The sequence below is a fragment of the Molossus molossus genome, unplaced genomic scaffold, assembly GCF_014108415.1.
Source record: "Molossus molossus isolate mMolMol1 unplaced genomic scaffold, mMolMol1.p scaffold_m16_p_17, whole genome shotgun sequence".
Lineage (NCBI taxonomy): Eukaryota > Metazoa > Chordata > Mammalia > Chiroptera > Molossidae > Molossus > Molossus molossus.
In genome coordinates this window covers 63,469,600-63,488,530 of record NW_023425352.1, presented here as the reverse complement: position 1 = coordinate 63,488,530, position 18,931 = coordinate 63,469,600, and positions in this window count along the sequence as shown.

The window sequence follows — 18,931 nt, the reverse complement described above, 5'->3', positions numbered from 1 at the left end:
AATCAAAACTTACTGAGAAACAAATAAAAATAAACAGACAACAACCCCAAATTTATAAAACACAGCAAAACAGTCCTGAGAAGAAAGTTTATAGCATTATAAACCTACCTCAAGAAGCAAGGAAAATTTTAATAGACAATTTAACCCTACACTTAAAATAACTAGTAAAATAAACACAAATTCTAAAGTAAGTAGAAGGGAAGATTCTAAAATGGCGGTGGAGTGAATGGAAGCTACACAAACCATATCCCAGAACCAAACTGGAATTAAAACTAAAACAAAGACAAATCATCAGGAAAAAGCAACAGAAAAGCAGCTTGCGAGGATCATATAACCAGGGACACTGATTCGATCCTGGTAGGATTGCATAGACGAAAGAGGGGGACTGAAAGCACCCAGAAAGCAGCGGCCTTAGCTGTGAGCAGTACCCTTGGGTTAAACTCCCAAGCAGCTCCACAGCGCAGAGCCAGGACAGATGCTAAAATAGCCACAGCCATTCACCTTGGGTTCTGGCAGAGGGAGGGCAGACTGGACTGGAACTGTATGGGGACACTTGGGATTTGGAGGGTACTCAGATATTTTGCTGAGTTGCAATCACGCAGGATGGTAGCCATCTTACTCCCCTCCAGGGCTCTGGGGAGAGGCAGCGGACCATCCCTCAAAGATTCAGTCCCACCTAGGTGGGCCACTGACATGCAATTTGAGGCTCATTAACAACCAGCATCTGCCCCATCCTCAGAAAATCCCATTACACTGAGCACATGAGGGAGTTTTTATTCAACTGAGAACCCAAGGCTCTTCAAGTAACCACTACTAATACCCTCCAGGCAAAAAGCTAGAGGATAACTGAACCATTCCTGAGCTAGCAACTCTAACAGGGAAAGTAAGACTTGACGGTGTTTAACGTGGCTCTTCCCTCGCACATCCAAACCCAGAAGAGGGAGCCACAAACAGCAGAACACCAACACCCACAGGAAAAATTTGACAGGCTCCAAGCCCACTGTGATTGCCAAAATGGTGAAACAAAAAAACAAATGATAAATTAAAAAGTAAGAGACCTCTACCAAAGATGAGATAAATGTGGAGCACTGAAGCAAGTTAACAGAGCTAGGATTCAGAGTCGTGATCTTGAGGAAGCTCAACAGCATGAGTAAGAACATCAAAACCATGAGTAAAGATTTAGAAATGTTAAAAATCAACCAACTTGAGCCCTGGCAAGTTTGGCCCAGTGGTTAGAGCGTCGGCCTGCGGTCCGGAGAGACCCAGGTTCGGTTCCCACTAGGGGCACGTACTTCGGTTGCAGTTTGTCCCCAGCCCTGGTTGGTTGTGCGGGTGGCAGCCACTCGATGTGTCCCTTCACATCGATGTTTCTCTCTCTCTCTGCCTTCCTCTCTCTCACACTCTATCTGTACAAAAAAGAAAAATGGAAAATTATCCTTGGGTGAGGATAAAAAAAAAAAAATCAACCAACTTGAAATTAAAAAACCACAAGAAAAAAATCAAGAGTGACATATCAGAAATAAAGAACACATTGGAAGGTCTAAACTGCAGAGTAGAGGAAGCTGAGGACCGGATCAGTGAATTAGAAGACAGAGTAGAAAAAAATCAACCAATCAGAAAACCAAAAGGAAAAAACAAAAAACAGAAAGACAGTTTAAAAGAACTGTGGGACAACTGGAAATGTAATAATATTTGCATCATAGGAGTCCCTAAAGAAGAAGAAAATGAGCAAGGGTTAGAGAATATATTTGAAGAAATAATAACAGAAAAATTCCCTAATTTGGTGAAGAAAGAAGGCATTCAAGTTCAAGAAGCACAGAGAGCCCCAAGTAAGAAGAACCCAAACAGACCCACACCAAGACATATAGTAATTAAAATGCCAAAAATTAAAGACAAAGAGAGAATCCAAAAGCAGCAAGAGATAAGACACAGGTTACCTACAAAGAAAACACCACAAGGATCTCAGCTGACTTCACAACAGAAACACCACAGGCAAGTAGGGAGTGACATGAAGTAATCAAGGTCGTGAAAAACAAGGATCTGAATCCAAGACTACTCTACCCAGTAAGACTATCATTCAAAATAGAAGGTCAAAGAAAAGAGCTTCCCAGACCAAAAAAAAAAGGCTAAGGGAATGCATTAGCACCAAACCGGCAATGCAATAAATGTTAAAAGGACTGCTGTAATTAGCAGGAGAAATAGGAAGAAAAATATAACCACACTAAAAAAAAATGGCAATAAATAAGTACATATCAATAATCTTAAGTGTAAATAGACTGAAAGCTCTGATAAAAAAATAAATAAATAAAGAGTAGCTGATTGGATAAGAAAGCATGACTCATCTATATGTTGTTTAAAAGAGACCCACCTCACAACAAAAGACTCAAATAGGTTGAAAGTGAAAAAATGGAAAAAATGTTCCAAGCAAATGGAAAGGAAAAAAAAGCAATACTCATATCTGATAAAAAAGATTTCAAAATGAAGGCCATAACTAGAGACAAAGAAGGCCACTACATAACATTGAAAGGATCTATCCAACAGGAAGATATAACCTTGGTAAACATATATTTACCCAATATAGGAGCACAAAAATATATTAAAAATCTTCTGGAGGACTTCAAAGAATAAATCTCAGCAATACAATTATAGCAGGGGACTTCAAAACCCCAAAAGAAAAATTAACAAGGAAACAGAGACTCTAAATGAAGCACTAGATCAAATGAATTATATAGATATCTAAAGAGAATTAGAACTCAAAACTGCAGAATTCTTCTCAAGTGCACATGGGACATTCTCAAAGATGGACCACATGTTAGGATACAAACTAAGTCTCCACAAGTTCAAGAGGTTTGAAATCATATTAAGCATCTTCTCAGATCACAATGGCATGAAACTAGAAATCAGTTGCAACAAGAACATGCAAAGACATTTGAAAACATGGAGGTTAAATAGCATGTTATTGAATAATCAATAGGATACTGAGGAGATCAAGGAAGAAATTAAAAACTTCCTGGAAACCAAAGAAAATGAACACAGAACAACACAAAATCTATGGAATGCAGCAAAAGCAGTTCTGAGAGGGAAGTTCATAGCACTGCAGGCATACCTCAGGAAACAAACAAAAAAAATTTCTAATAGACTAACTAACCTCACAACTTAAAGAATTAAAAAGCAAACAGAAAGAAAAGCCCAGGAGGAAAAAAAAAATTGCGGCGGAGTGAACAGAAGCTACATAGACCTTCTCCCAGAACCAAACTGGAATTACAACTATAACACAGACAAATCAACGGCAAAAAGCAACAGAAAAGCAGCTTGGAGGACCATATAATGAAGGACACTGACTCCATCCCGGTAGGCTTGCGAAGGCGTGAGACAGGGGCTGGGAGCCCACAGTCTGCAGCTCGGCAGAGGCCTTAGCTGGGAGCGGCCCCTCGGGTTACATTCCCAGGCGGCCCCACAGCGCAGAGCGGGGACAGAGGCTAAAACAGCCACAGCCACTCACCTTGGGCTCTGGCAGAGGGAGGGCAGACTGGACTGGAACTGTGTGGGGACACTCGGGATTTGGAGGGCACCCAGAGCATTTGCGGAGTGCCAGCCACTCAGGAAGGTGGCCACATTGCTCCTTCCCAGGGCTCGGAGGAGAGGCAGCAGCCCCTCCCTCTGAGATCCAACCCCACCCTGTGGGCCATTGAAGTGATAATTGGGGCTCACTAACAACCAGCATCTGCCCCACCCTCGTGAAAGCCCCTTGGCTGAGCACCAGAGGGAGTTTTTCAATCAACTGACAACCCAAAACTCATCAAGTAACCTAGACTGCTACCCTCCAGGCAAAAAGCTAGAGGATAACAGTACCTTTCCTGGGCTGGCAACTTTAACCAGGAAAGTAAGACTTGACAGTGGTGTTCAACGTGGGTCCTCCCTCGCTCATCTAAACACAGGAGAGGGAGCCACAAACAGCAGAACACCAACACCCACAGGGAGAACTTGACAGGCTCCAAAGTCCACAGTGATAGCCAAAATGGTGAAACACAGAAACAGAAGCCAAATGAAAGAGCAAGACACCTCCACCGAAGATGAGATCAACGTGGAGCAATTAGGCATGATAACAGAGCTAGAATTCAGAGCCATGATCTTGAGGAAGCTGAACAGCATGAGTTAAGGACATAGAGACACTGAAAATAAGCTAATTGGAAATTAAAAACCAACAAGAAGAGATAAAAAATGATATATCAGAAATGAAAAACACATTGGAAGGTGTAAAAAGTAGAATAGAGGAAGCTGAGGACCGGATCAGTGAATTAGAAGACAGGGTAGAAAAAATCAACCAATCAGGAAACAAAAGGAAAAAAGTATTAAGAAACAGGAGGAAAGCTTAAGAGAACTATGGGACAACTGGAAACATAATAATATTCGCATCATAGGAGTCCCCGAAGAAGAAGAAAATGAGCAAGGAATAGAGAATATATTCAAAAAAATAGTGAGAGAAAACTTCCCTAATTTGGTGAAGGAAGAAGGCATTCAAGTTCAAGAAGCACAGAGAGTCCCAAGTAAGAAGAACCCAAACAGGCCCACACAAAGACACATAGTAATTAAGATGCCACAAATTAAAGACAAAGAGAGAATCCTAAAAGCAGCAAGAGATAAGCAACAGGTTACCTACAAGGGGAACCCCATAAGGTTCTCAGCTGACTTCTCACAAGAAACACTACAGGCCAAAAGAGAATGGCATGAAGTACTCAAAGTCATGAAATACAAAAATCTGAATCCAAGACTACTCTACCCAGCAAGGCTATCATTCAAAATAGAAGATCAAATAAAGAGTTTCCCAGACAAAAAAAAAGCTAAGGGAATACATTAGCACCAAACCAGCACTGCAAGAAATGTTAAAAGGACTGCTGTAATTAGCAGTAGAAATGGGAAGAAAAATAGAACCACACTAAACAAAAATGGCAATAAATAAGTACATATCAGTAATCACCTTAAACATAAATGGACTGAATGCTCCCATAAAACGACAAAGAGTAGCTGATTGGATAACAAAGCATGACTCATCTATATGTTGTTTACAAGAGACCCACCTCTCAACTAAAGACTTACATAGGTTGAAAGTGAAGGGATGGAAAAAAATTTTCCAAGCAAATGGAAAGCAAAAAAAAGCTGGGGTAGCAATTCTCATATCTGATAAAATAGATTTCAAAATGAAGACCATAACTAGAGACAAAGATGGCCACTACATAATATTGAAAGGATCTATCCAACAGGAAGATATAACCTTGATAAATATATATGCACCCAATATAGGAGCACAAAATATATTAAAAATCTTCTGGAGGACTTCCAAGGAGAAATCGACAACAATGCAATCATAGCAGGGGACTTCAACACCCCGTTGACAGCACTGGATAGACCCTCTAGGCAAAAAATTAGCAAGGAAACAGAGACTCTAAATGAAGCACTAGACCAAATGGATTTAATAGATATCTACAGAGAATTACACCCCAAAACTACAGAATACACATTCTTCTCAAGGGCACATGGGACATTCTCAAAGATAGACCACATGATAAGACACAAACTAAATCTCTACAAGTTCAAGAAGACTGAAATCATATCAAGCATCTTCTCAGATCACAATGGCATGAAACTAGAAATCAATTGCAACAAGAACATGCAAAGACATTTCAACACATGGAGGCTAAATAGCATGTTATTAAACAATGAATGGGTCACCGAGGAGATCAAGGAAGAAATTAAAAACTTCCTGGAAACCAATGAAAATGAACACACAACAACACAAAATCTATGGGATGCAGCGAAAGCAGTTCTTAGAGGGAAGTTCATAGCACTACAGCCTACCTCAAAAAACAAGAAAAATTTCTAATTTACTGTCTAACCTCACAACTTAAAGAACTAGAAAGCAAACAAAAAGAAAACCCCAGAGCAAGTAGAAGGAAGGAAATAGTAAGGATCAGAGCAGAAATAAATGACATAGAGACCAAAAAAACAATTCAAAGGATCAATGAAACAGCTGGTTTTTCGAAAAGATAAACAAGATTGATGGACCCTTAGCTAGACTCACCAAGAAACAAAGAGAGAGAACCCAAATACACAAAATCAGAAATGAAAGAGGAGAAGTAACAACCAACACCACGGAAATACAAAAGATCGTTAACAACTACTATGAACAAATATATGGCAACAAATTCGACAATCTAAGCGAAATGAACAAATTTCTAGAAACACACAGTCTCCCAAAACGATTCCCGGAAGAGATAGAAAACTTGAACAGACCAACTAAGGAATAACAACTAAGTTGTTAGAATAACAACTAAGGAAATTGAAGAGGTAATCAAGACTCTCCCAGCAAACAAAAGCCCAGGCCCAGATGGCTTCACGAGGAAATTTTACCGAACATTCAAAAAAGAACTAACACCCATTCTCCTCAAATTATTTCAAAAAATTCAAGAAGAAGGAAGACTTCCAAACACGTTCTATGAGGCCAGCATAATTCTAATTCCAAAACCAGAAAAAAACACAACAAAGAAAGAAAACTACAGGCCAATATCCCTGATGAACATAGACACCAAAATCCGGAGCAAAATATTAGCAAATCAGATCCAGAAGCACATCTAAAAAATTATTCACCATGACCAAGTGGGATTCATTCCAGGGACGCAAGGCTGGTAAAATATTCGCAAATCAATAAAAGTGATACACCACATAAACAAAATGAAGAATAAAAACCACATGATCATATTAATAGATGCTGAAAAAGCATTCGACAAAATCCAGCATCCATTTCTGACAAAAACGCTCAGCAATGTAGGAATAGAGGGATCATATCTCGACATAATAAAGGCCATATATGAAAGACCTACAGCCAACATCATACTCAATGGACAGAAACTAAAAACATTTCCATTAAGAACAGGAACAAGACAGGGATGTCCACTTTCACCACTCTTAATTAACATATTACTGGAAGTCTTAGCCACAGCAATCAGACATGAAGAAAAAATAATAGGGATCCAAATTGGAAAGGATGAAGTGAAACTGTCATTATTTGCAGATGACATGATATTATACATAGAAAACCCTAAAGACTCCATCAAAAATCTACTAGACTTAATAAATGAATTTGGCAAAGTAGCAGGATACAAAATTAATGTCAAGAAATCGACGGCATTCTTGTACACCAATGATGAACTCACAGAAAGAGAAACTGAAAAAACAATCCCATTTACCATCGTGCCAAAAAAATTACGATACCTAGGAATAAACTTAACCAAAGAAGTAAAGGACCTATTTGCAGAAAACTACAGGTCATTGAAAAAAAAATAGAGGAAGATATAAAAAAGTGGAAGCACATACCCTGTTCGTGGATTGGAAGAATTATCATTATTAAAATGTCCATACTACCCAAAGCAATCTATAGATTCAATGCAATCCCCATCAAAATACCAACGACATATTTCCTAGAACTAAAACAAATACTTCAAAAGTTCATATGGAACCAAAAAAGACCCAGAATAGCCACAGCAATCTTGAAAAAAAAAGAACAAAGTAGGTGGGATCACAATACCAGATATCAGGTTATACTACAAAGCGACTGTAACCAAAACAGCCTGGTACTGGCACAAGAACAGGCATATAGACCAGTGGAACAGAACTGAAAACCCAGAAATGGACCCAAGGCAATATGCTCAATTAATATTTGACAAAGGTGGCAAGAGCATACAGTGGAGTAAAGACAGCCTCTTTAATAAATGGTGTTGGGAAAATTGGACAGCTACATGCAAAAAAAATGAAACTAGACCATCAACTTACACCATAAACAAAAATAAACTCAAAATGGATAAAAGACTTAAATGTGACCCGTGAATCCATAAAAATTCTAGAAGAAAATGTAGGCAACAAAATTTCGGACATCATAGGGAGCAGAATTTTCACTGATACATCACCTAAGGCAACAGAAATAAAGGAGAAAATGAACACATGGGACTACATTAAACTAAAAAGCTTCTGCACAGCAAGAAACAATCATCAAAATGGAAAGGCAACCCACTGTATGTGAGAACATCATTGCCAATGATGTATCAGATAAGGGGTTAATTTCCAATATATATAGAGTCCTCCTACAACTCAACAAAAGGAAGACAAAGAACCCAATTAAAAAATGGGTAGAGGAGCTGAATAGACACCTCTCCAAACAGGACATACAAATGGCCAAAAGACATATGAAGAAATGTTCATCATCACTAATCATCAGAGAGATGCAAATTAAAAGAACAATGAGGTATCACCTCACACCTGTCAGAATGGCCGCCATCAACAAATCATCAAACAACAAGTGTTGGTGAGGGTGTGGAGAAAAGGGGACTCTAATACACTGCTAGTGGGAATGCAGACTGGTGCAGCTGCTATGGAAAACAATATGGTGCTACCTCAAAAAATTAAAAATTGAACTTCCATTTGACCCAGTGATCCCACTGCTGGGAATATACCCTAAGAAGCCTGAAACACCAATCAGGAAGAATATATGTATCCCCATGTTTATAGCAGCACTATTTACAATAGCAAAGATCTGGAAACAGCCCAAGTGTCCACCAGTAGACGAATGGATAAAAAAGCTGTGGTACTTATACACAATGGAGTACTATGCAGCGGTAAGAAAGAAAGATCTCTTATCCTTTGAGACGACATGGAGGGACCTGGAAAGTATTATCCTAAGTGAAAGAAGCCAAGCAGAAAAAGACAAATACCACATGATCTTACTTATTTGTGAAATATATTGAACATAACAGTCTGAAGAATAGGGTAGACCCAGAGATGTGAAAGTAGGGTACTGACTGATAACCCTCTCAAGAAGGATTGGTGGGGAGGAAGAAATAAACAACAGAACTTATATGCCTGTACACATAACCAATGGACACGGACAACAAAGCTGGGCATGAAGTGGGGAGTATGGGGAGGAGGATGTAAATGAGGTAAAAAAGGAGAAATATCTGTAACAAAAATAAAATTAAAAAAAAAAGAATTGATGTGTTTATAAACAATAAATAAATAAATAAATAAATAAATAAATAAATAAATAAAGTAGAAGGAAAGGAATAAAGATTAGACTGGAAATAAATGAAATACAGTGTAAAAAAATACAAAAGACCAATGAAACCAAGTTCTTTGGAAAGATGAAAAAGATTGATGAATCTTTAACCAGACTTTAATCAAAAACGAAAGAGGAGACGTAATAAATGACACCACCAAAACATAAAGGATTGTGAGAAAATATTTTGAACAGCTGTATGCTAACAAATTGGACAATATGGGTGAAATGGATAAATTCTGAGAACACATAATGTTCCCAAACTGTTCCAAAAAATTCAAGAGAAGGGAAAATTTCCAACTTTTTTATGAGACCAGGATGATCCTAATTCCAAAGCTAGACAAAGGCACTACAAAGAAAATTATAGGCCAATATTTCTGATGAACATAGATTCTAAAATACTGAACAAAATATTAGCAAACTGATACTTGTGATCAAGTGGGATTTATTCACAAATCAGAATTACATGATCACAACAATAGATGCAGAAAAAACATTTGATAAAATCCAGCAAAATGGAAATAGATGATTATACTTCAACATAATAAAGACTATGCATTACAAACCCATAACCAACATCATATTCAATGAGCAAAAAACAAAGAGCGTTTCTCTTGCAATCAAAAACAAACCCGAGATTTCTGCTTTTACCACTCTTATTTAGCGTAGTACTGGAATTCCTGGCCACAACAATCAAACAAGAGGAAGAAATAAAAGGCATACAAATTGGAATAGAGAAAAATTAAACTATTATTATTCACAGATGACATGATATTGCATATAGAAAATCTTAAAAACTCTACCAAAAACATATAGATAAATGGAACAGATTAGAGAACACAGATATATACCTGCACCTTTATGGTAAATTACTATTTGACAATAGAGTGGGGAAGGCAGGAGCAAGGAGTGATTGGGGAGGACGGGGTCAATGGGAAAAAAAAGTGGGGATATCTGTAATATATTCAACAATAAAAATGAGTTAAAATAAATAAATATAAAATAAATGGTGTTGGAAAAATTGAACAAATACAAGCAAACAAAAGAAAGAAATTAGACCGTCAAATTACACCATACACAAAAATAACCTCAAACTAGTTTAAAGTCACAGAACCATAAAAATTCTAAAAGAACACATAGACAGTATAATATCAGATATTTCTTGTAGTAATATTTTTGCTGATAATCTCCTCAGGCAAGGACAACAAAGGAAAACATAAACAAATGAGGCTAAATCTTTTGCACAGCAAAGAAAACCACCAAAAAAATGAAAATGAAACCTACTGAATGGGAGAACATTATTTTCTAATGATACATCTGAAAAGGGGTTAAATTCCAAACTATATCAAGAATCTATACAACTTAACACCAAGAAGACAAAAAAACAAATTGAAAAATGATCAAAGGACCTGAATAGACACTTCTTTGAAGATGACATACAAACGGTCAATAGACATATGAAAAAATAATTACTAATTACTAATCATCAGAGAGATGCAAATTAAAATCACAGTGATATATCACTTCATGCCTATCAGAATGGCAAGCATCAATAAATCAATATGCAACAAATGCTGGAGAAGATGTCGAAAAGATGGACCCTCATGCACTGTTGTTGAGAATGCAGACTGGTGCAGCCACTGTGGTTTGTAGTTTTCTTAAAAAATTAAAAATGGAACTGCATTTTGACCCAACAATTCCACGTCTATAAATATATCAGAAGAAACTTGAAACACTAATTCAAAGGAATATATGCACCTTTATGTTCATTGCAACATCACTTACAATAGCCAATATTGGGAAACAGCCCAACTACTCATCAGTAGATGAGTGGAAAAAAAACACTTTGGTACATTTACAAATAGAACACTACTTGGCTGTTAAAAAGAGAGAGAGAGAGAGAGAGAGATCTTAACGTTATGATAGCATAGATTGACTTGGAGATTATTATGTTAAGTGATATAAACTAGTCAGAGAAAGAAAGTACTATATGATTGCACTTATATGTGGAGTCTAATGAACAAAATAAAATAACGTACAAAATAGAACCAGAAGCCTGTGGATAGATGGAACAGACTGACAGCTGTCAGAGGGGAAGGGTGTTGGGAGGTTGGATGAAATAAGGGGTGAGGATTAAGCAAAAAACATTATCTATCTATCTATCTATCTATCTATCTATCTATCTATCATCATCTATCTATCTATTTATCTATCTATCATCTATCGTCTATCTATCATCATCTATCACACATAGACAGAGACACAGACAACAATGTGGTGATAGCCAGAGGAAAATGGGTGGGAGGTAGGTGGAGGTGGACAAAAGGGGCAGAAATAACCTTTGCTTGGGGTGGTGGGCATTACACCAATAAACTCAATAAAATAAAAGACATGGAACAAAGTGTTGCATATAAAATGGGGAAAATATAAATACAATCATAGGAGACTTGTGTTAAATTTCTCACCTAGACTAGATTATGTAACTTATCTGTTTGACAGCTTCCTTATTTGTAAATGCTGTTAATAGTTCCTATATCTCATGAATATTTTGAACATTAAGTGTTAAATACATAGCAATGTACATGACCTGTAGGAGATAAGGGCTCATTAATGCCATTTTCCTTTTCTTTACTGTGAAAGTATAGGAGGACTTTTGGTGGCTTATAGTCCTGTATCAAGGAGAGGATATGAAAATACAACCAAGACATATTATGTTGCTATAGGCTACAACTCATATTTTCAAATTTTCTTAAGTGTCTCAAGTAGTAGGTCTAATACAAAATCTTGTAGAACTTAGACTTTGGCAAGTAAGACTTAGACATTTTCCCTTCCTAAAAAGGAAGGTAATGATGAGATTTAATTGCAGCAGAATTAGAGCTTTTGATATCAAATGAATTTTCAATGATAGTGTTGGTCTTGTCTTAGAGTACAGAATTTATGAGATAAAAGCCCGTGAGTATATGCACATACTCTTATAGCTTTTCATGCTAAATTGAAATTTCTGCTTCATTTTTTCTTTCTAGATTCAAAGATTAAGGATAATAAAGCTTTTTAGCTTAGCTAAATTATTTAAGTGCATTTTATTACTTCAATTCACACTTAATTATAAGCCATACATGGCTAATTATCTCCATTTTAAATAAATTTTCACAAGATAATTTTATAAAATGTGTGTACATAATATGGAAATATGGTTCTAAATTAAAATTTTAATAAATTTGAGCCTATATCTTACTTGTAACCTTTAATGCACTTATTAAGCCCACGTGGTTAAATTAGCATGAATACTAAAACAGAATCTTATATTTGTTAGTTAATAAAAACATTTTGCACTTTTTGTAATAAAAGCAATGCATATTTTGAATAAGCACAATTGATATGTGTCCAAAATTTAGATTATTCCAGATAATAATAGTGTCATAATAATTATAATAAAAACATAAAGTCAATAATTAAAAGGATAAATATTGACAAATAATTTGATATAATATTAAGTTGCAAATTCATCTCTAGCAGAATAGATATATTTACAAAGTTACCAGTGGGACGCAACTGGATGCCAAGTTTAAAACCTTTAAGATTATTTTCTCCATACAAATAATAAAATTTTATTTTTATATTTGAAAGTATTTTTTTCTCACCTCTTCCTAAAGGCAATGACAAATTCAGCATTTCTTCAACTGTTTTCATTTTTATTAAAATTTTTTTTTCCTTTATTAATTAAAGAGAGAAAGTGAGAGGGAGAGAGAGATAAAAACATCATTGAGAGCGAACATTAATCGGCTGCCTCCTTCATGCCCCCCACTGTGGATCCGGCCCACAACCTGGGCATGTGTCCTGACTAGAAATTGAACCGGTGATCTCTTGGTGCATGGGTAGATGTTCAACCACTGAGACACATTGGCCAGACTCTTCAACTGTTTTTAAAAGCTGAGCATTGCTCTGGCTGGTTTGTTCAGTGGTTAGAACATCGGCCTGCGGACCAGAGGGTCTCTGGTTCAGTCCCCACTAAGGGCACGGAACTCAGTTGCAGTTTGTCCCCGCCCGGGTTGGGGTCGTGTGGGTGGCAACCACTCGATGGGTAATGTGTCTCTCTTGCATTGATGTTTCTCTTTCTACTCACCTTTCTCCCTCCCACTTTATTTGAAGATAAATGTAAAAAAAAAAAAAAAAAAAAAATTGCTAAGCACTGTTTTATACCTTTTAATTTAATTAACTCAAGTTAATCTTCAACACAACCCTTTAGGCAACAACTGTAATTCACCCATTTTACAGATAAGGAAATTGAGGTTCTTTTTGGTCAAGTAATTTACTCAAGTAATAATTTAAAACAAGTAGTAACAGAGTTGTGATTGGAACTTGGAATCTGGTTGCAAAGCTCATGTTTTTAACTGCCTACCTCTTTAACTACTACCGTACTATCAATCCAAATAATGTTTCTTACATTTCCTTTCAAAGAAATATATATGAGTAGTTACAAATGGTAAAATTTTATGAATCTTGCCTTTTCCACCTAACTATATGTTTTAGATATTAATCAATATTATTGTTTAAAGTACTTCCTTATTCTTTTATTTTTAAGTATATAAATTGAAGACAGTTCATTTATTTTTTTAAGTTAACCAGTCCTCCATGAATGGAAATTGATGTGGTCTCTAGTATTTTCCTTTTATAAATGATGATGCCATGACTGTCCTTGTATATTTACCATTCATACACATGCAAGACTAACTGGAGAAAAAGATCTCATATGTATGTAGAAAGATTAAATTAAAAGTTATCTGAATTTTAAATTTTGATTTGAATTCTATAAATATTTAAATTTTGATGCATCCCATAGATATTGTACTAATTTTTACCATGGCTAATAATATATTAAAGCTTCATTTTTCTTGCATGCTGATCAACACTGTGTTATAAAACTATTGATTTCTTACCAGTATTATAATTAAAATATTTTTCTGGCATTTTTAACTATTAAAATTAAAATTTTCATTTTGAACAGATTTCAGACATGCAAAAATATGGCAAAACTTACTACAAATTTGGTATAAACACCAACAATATACCTCAAATATTAACATTTTACATAAAGACAGAACATTTACCAAAACTTGGAGATTAACATTGATGAAAAACTATAACTTAACTTACATACCTTATCAAACTTTCACCAGATACTCTACAAGTGTCTTTATATTAATCTGGAATTAAATTTAAGATGGTACATTGTATTTAGTTGCCATAATACCTTAGTCTTTTTTAATCTGGAATAATTTCAAGATCTTTGTTTCCCTTCTTTCAATACCTTAACATTTGTGAAGAGAGACTGCCATGCAGATATTTTAAAATCACACATTCACCCACTAATTTAGAATCTATTGATGAAGATAAATTACTATTTTTCATTCCACACTTCATTATACTTAGAGTAGATGGAAATATACTTATTTAGTTATTGATTCATTGACTCACTTGTTCATATCAGTTTGGACCTATGGAATCTTATAGTAGTCTCTGGTTAGTAATTCATCATTTCCTTTTTTTTTTTTTTTCTGAAATAGTTTTATATTTGGCTTTTCAGAGCTTCTTCATGCTAGTTTCTGTGGCCTTTTAACTTAGCCCCAATGTTTTTGAGTCTTTCCTTTGCTTTTCTTGTATTAAGTGAGATTAAAACACTTAAATTTTATTTTCAGTGAAACTTTTAAATTTTATCCTAAATTTTTTATTTAGTTCATTTTTCTTATTAATTAATGCAGAAGTAGAAAGCACAAATGCATACAACAATAAATGATGAAAGGTGAAGAACCATATTTGGAGGAAATAAAAGACTAACAGGAGACCCATCCTCAGTGGCATCAGCAGAGGCTGACCAGGAGCAGTGCCCCAGCCGAAAAAGCAGCAAGACTCAGGCAGCTGAAATGGCAGCAGCACATTTGGAGTGGAGCCACTCACCCAGCAGCAGCAAAGTCCTGGGAGTGGAGCATTCTCAGCCCCCAATAGCAGCAGAGGATTGGGAGCTGAGAGCATCCCCTGGCAACAGCAGCAGCAGTAGCAGCACAAACTAGGAACTGACACTCACCCCCAGCAGTGACTAATCAGGAGCTAAGCCCCACCAGGCAGCAATGTACCCCAGAAGCATACCAGCAGGAGCCACACACCCCAGCAGCACACCAGCTAAACTCACGTACCTCAGAAATATACCAGTGAGACCCACTCACCCAAGCAGCATTAAGCAGGACCCATACACCCCAGCAGTATTCCAGTGAGACCCATGCACCCCAATAGTGCACCAGAGGGACCCATGCATCCCAACAGTGCACCAGCAGGACCCACACATCCCAGGCAGCAACAACACAGATCAGCAGCTGAGACTCATCCCAGAGGCATCAACAGAACCTGATCAGGAGCAGTGCTCAGCCCAAGCAGTAGAAAGATTTGGGCAGCTGAGACCTGCATGACAGACCAATACCAGCCACCAGTTGTCAATGCTCCAGGATCCACAGTAGGCAAGAGATGCCATACACCAAAGCAATCTGGAAGACACAGCAACCTTATTTGATACATACCCACCTGCCTCACTGAGCCTAGAACTACCAGACTGCTAAAATGGTGAGACAAAGAAACAATACTCAAATGAAAGAAAATGAGAAATGACAAGAAAAGAAACTACATAAAATGGAAGAAAGTAATTGGTTAGATAATTCAAAGCAATGATTTTAAGGGTGCTCAAACAATTTGGTGAGAACTACAAGCAGCTTAATAAGAATTGTGAGGAGCTCAGTGGGAAACTCATCAGCTTAAAAAAAGAGGTAGTAGCTATGCAGAAAAATCAAGAGGAAATAAAGAATGGCATAGCTGTTATGAAAAATACCTTAGAAGGATTCAATAGTAGATTAGAAGAAGCTGAAGACTGAATCAGCGAGTTAGAAGACAAGGTAAAACATACAAACAAACAAACAAACAAAAAACACCCAAATAGAGCAGCAAATAAGAAGAAAAATTAAAAAGCAGGAGGAAAGTTAAAGGGAGCTTTGGAACAATACAAAATAAACAACATTTGAATCATAGGAGCACCGGAAGGAAAAGAACTGCAGAAAGGAATAGAGAACCTGGTTGAAGAAATAATGACAGAAAACTTTCCTAAATTGGTGAAGAAAAAAGTCACACAAGTTCAGGAAACACAGAGAGTCCTAAGCAAGATGAACCCAAAAGGACCCACAGCTAGACACATAATAATTAAAATGGCAAACATTAAAGATGAAAAAGGAATCTTAAAGGAAGCAAGAGAGAGACAGAAAGTAACCTACAAGGGAGCTCCCATTAGACTGTCAGCTGATTTCTCAATAAAAACAATGCAGGCCAGAAGGGAGTGGCATGAAGTATACAAAGTAATAAAAGGCAAGGGTCTGAATCCAAGACTACTCTATCCAGCAAGGCTATTCAAAGTTGAAGGAGTTTTGCAAGAACTTCACAGACAAAATTAATCTAAAGGAATTTACCACCAAACCAGAACTACAAGAAATGCTGAAGGGGCTATTGTAAGAAAAAGAAGAAACACAGAGAAACAAGCTTAAAACAAAAATGGCAACTAATAAGTATCAATTAATAATAACCTTAAATGTAAATGGCTTAAATGCTCCAATCAAAAGACATAAGGTAGCCCTGGCTGGTTTGGCTCAGCGGTTAGAGCATCCGCCTGCGGTCCAGAGAGACCCTGGTTCGGTTCCCGCTAAGGGCATGTACCTCGGTTGTAGTTTGTCCCTGGCCCTGGTTGGTCGTGCGGGTGGCAGCCACTCGATGTGTCCCTTTCACATCGATGTTCCCTCTCTCTTCCTCTCTCTCCCTCCCACACTGTCTGTACAAAAAATGGAAAAATGTCCTCGGATGAGGATTTAAAAAAAAAAAAAAAGACATAAGGTAGCTTATTGGATAAGAAAACACGACCCATATATATGCTGTCTAAAAGAGACTCACTTCCCAACAAAAGACTCACACTGGATAAAAGTGAAGGCAGGGACAAAATTTTTGCAGGCAAAAAAAAAAAAAAAAAAAAAAAATTAAAGCTGGTATAGCAATACTCATATTTGATATGATAGACTTCCAAGTGAGGGCCATAATAAGAGACAAGGAAGGTCAATACATAATATTAAAAGGAGCACTACAACAAGAGGATATAACCCTGGTAAACATATACAAACCAAATACTGAAGTAACAAAATATATTAAACACTTCTGGCAGACTTCAAGGGAGAGATCAATACCAATACAATTACAGTGGGTGACTTTAACACCCCACTGACACCACTGAAGAAATCTTCTAGACAAAAAATTAACAGGGACGCACAGTCCTTAAATGACAAACTAGATCAGTTGGACTTAATTAATATTTACGGAACATTTCACCCCAAAGCTGCAGAATATACATTCTTCTCAATAGCACACAGACCATTCTCAAAGACAGACCACATGTTAGGACACAAACTAAATCTCTAAAAATCTAGTAAGACTGAAATCATATCAAGAATTTCCTCAGATCACAATGGTATAAAACTAGAAATCAATTACAACAAAAACATTCAAATACATGGAGGTTAAATATCATGTTATTAAACAACAAATGGGTTAACAAAGAGATCAAGAAAAAAATAAAAAAAAATTCTGGAAAACAATGACAATAAACATACAACACAAAATCTATGGAATTCAGCAAAAGCAGTCCTGAGAAGAAAGTTCATAGCACTACATCAAGAACAAGAAAAATTTCTAATTGAGTTTTTAAACTTACAACTTCAAAAACTAGAAAGTAAACAAAAACAAAATCTGAGAGCAAGTAGAAGAAAAGAAATAGTATAGGTGAGAGCAGAAATAAATGACATAGACATTTAAAAAAAAAAAAAAAAAGCCAAAACAAACAAAAAAACTCCAAAAAAACAATTTAAAAGATCAATGAAACAAAGAGCTGGTTCTTTGAAAAGATAAACAAGATTGATGGACCCTTAGCCAGACTCACCAAGAAACAAAAAAAGAGGACTCAAATAAACATAATCGAAGACAAAAGAGGAGAAGAAACAACTGACACCACAGAAATACAAAGGATCATCAAAACATACTATGAACAACTATACACCAACAAATTGGACAATCTAGGTGAAATGGACAAATTTCTAGAAACACGTTGTCTCCCAAAACTGAACCTGGAAGAGAAAGAAAATGTAAACAGACCAATCACAAATAAGGAAATTGAAGATGTAATCAAGAAACTCTCAGAAAACAAAAGCCCAGGCCTACATGGCTTCATGGGGGAGTTTTTCCAAACATTCAAAGAAGATCTAACACCCATTCTACTCAAACTATTCCATAAAATCCAAGAAGATGGAAGATTTTCAAACTTGTTTTATAAGGCAGCGTAATCCTAATTCCAAAACTAGATAAAGACACTACAAATAAAGAAAACTACAGGCCGTTTGGCTGGTGTGGCTCAGTGGTTGAGCATCAACCCATGCACCAACAGGTCTCTGGTTCGATTGCTGCTCAGGACACATGCCCAGGTTGTGGGCCTGATGCAGGAGGCAGCCAATCAATGTTCTTTCTCATTGATGTTTTCATCTCTCTCTTCTTCTCACTTCCTCTCTCCTAAAGTCAATAAAAGAAAAAAATAATAATAAAATAAAGAAAACTACAGGCCAATATTCCTGATGAACACAGATGCCAAAATCCTTAACAAAATATTAGCAAATCAGATCCAGTGATACATCAAAAAAAATTATTCATCATGACCAAGTGGGATTCATCCCATGGATGAAAGATAAAACCATATGATCTTAT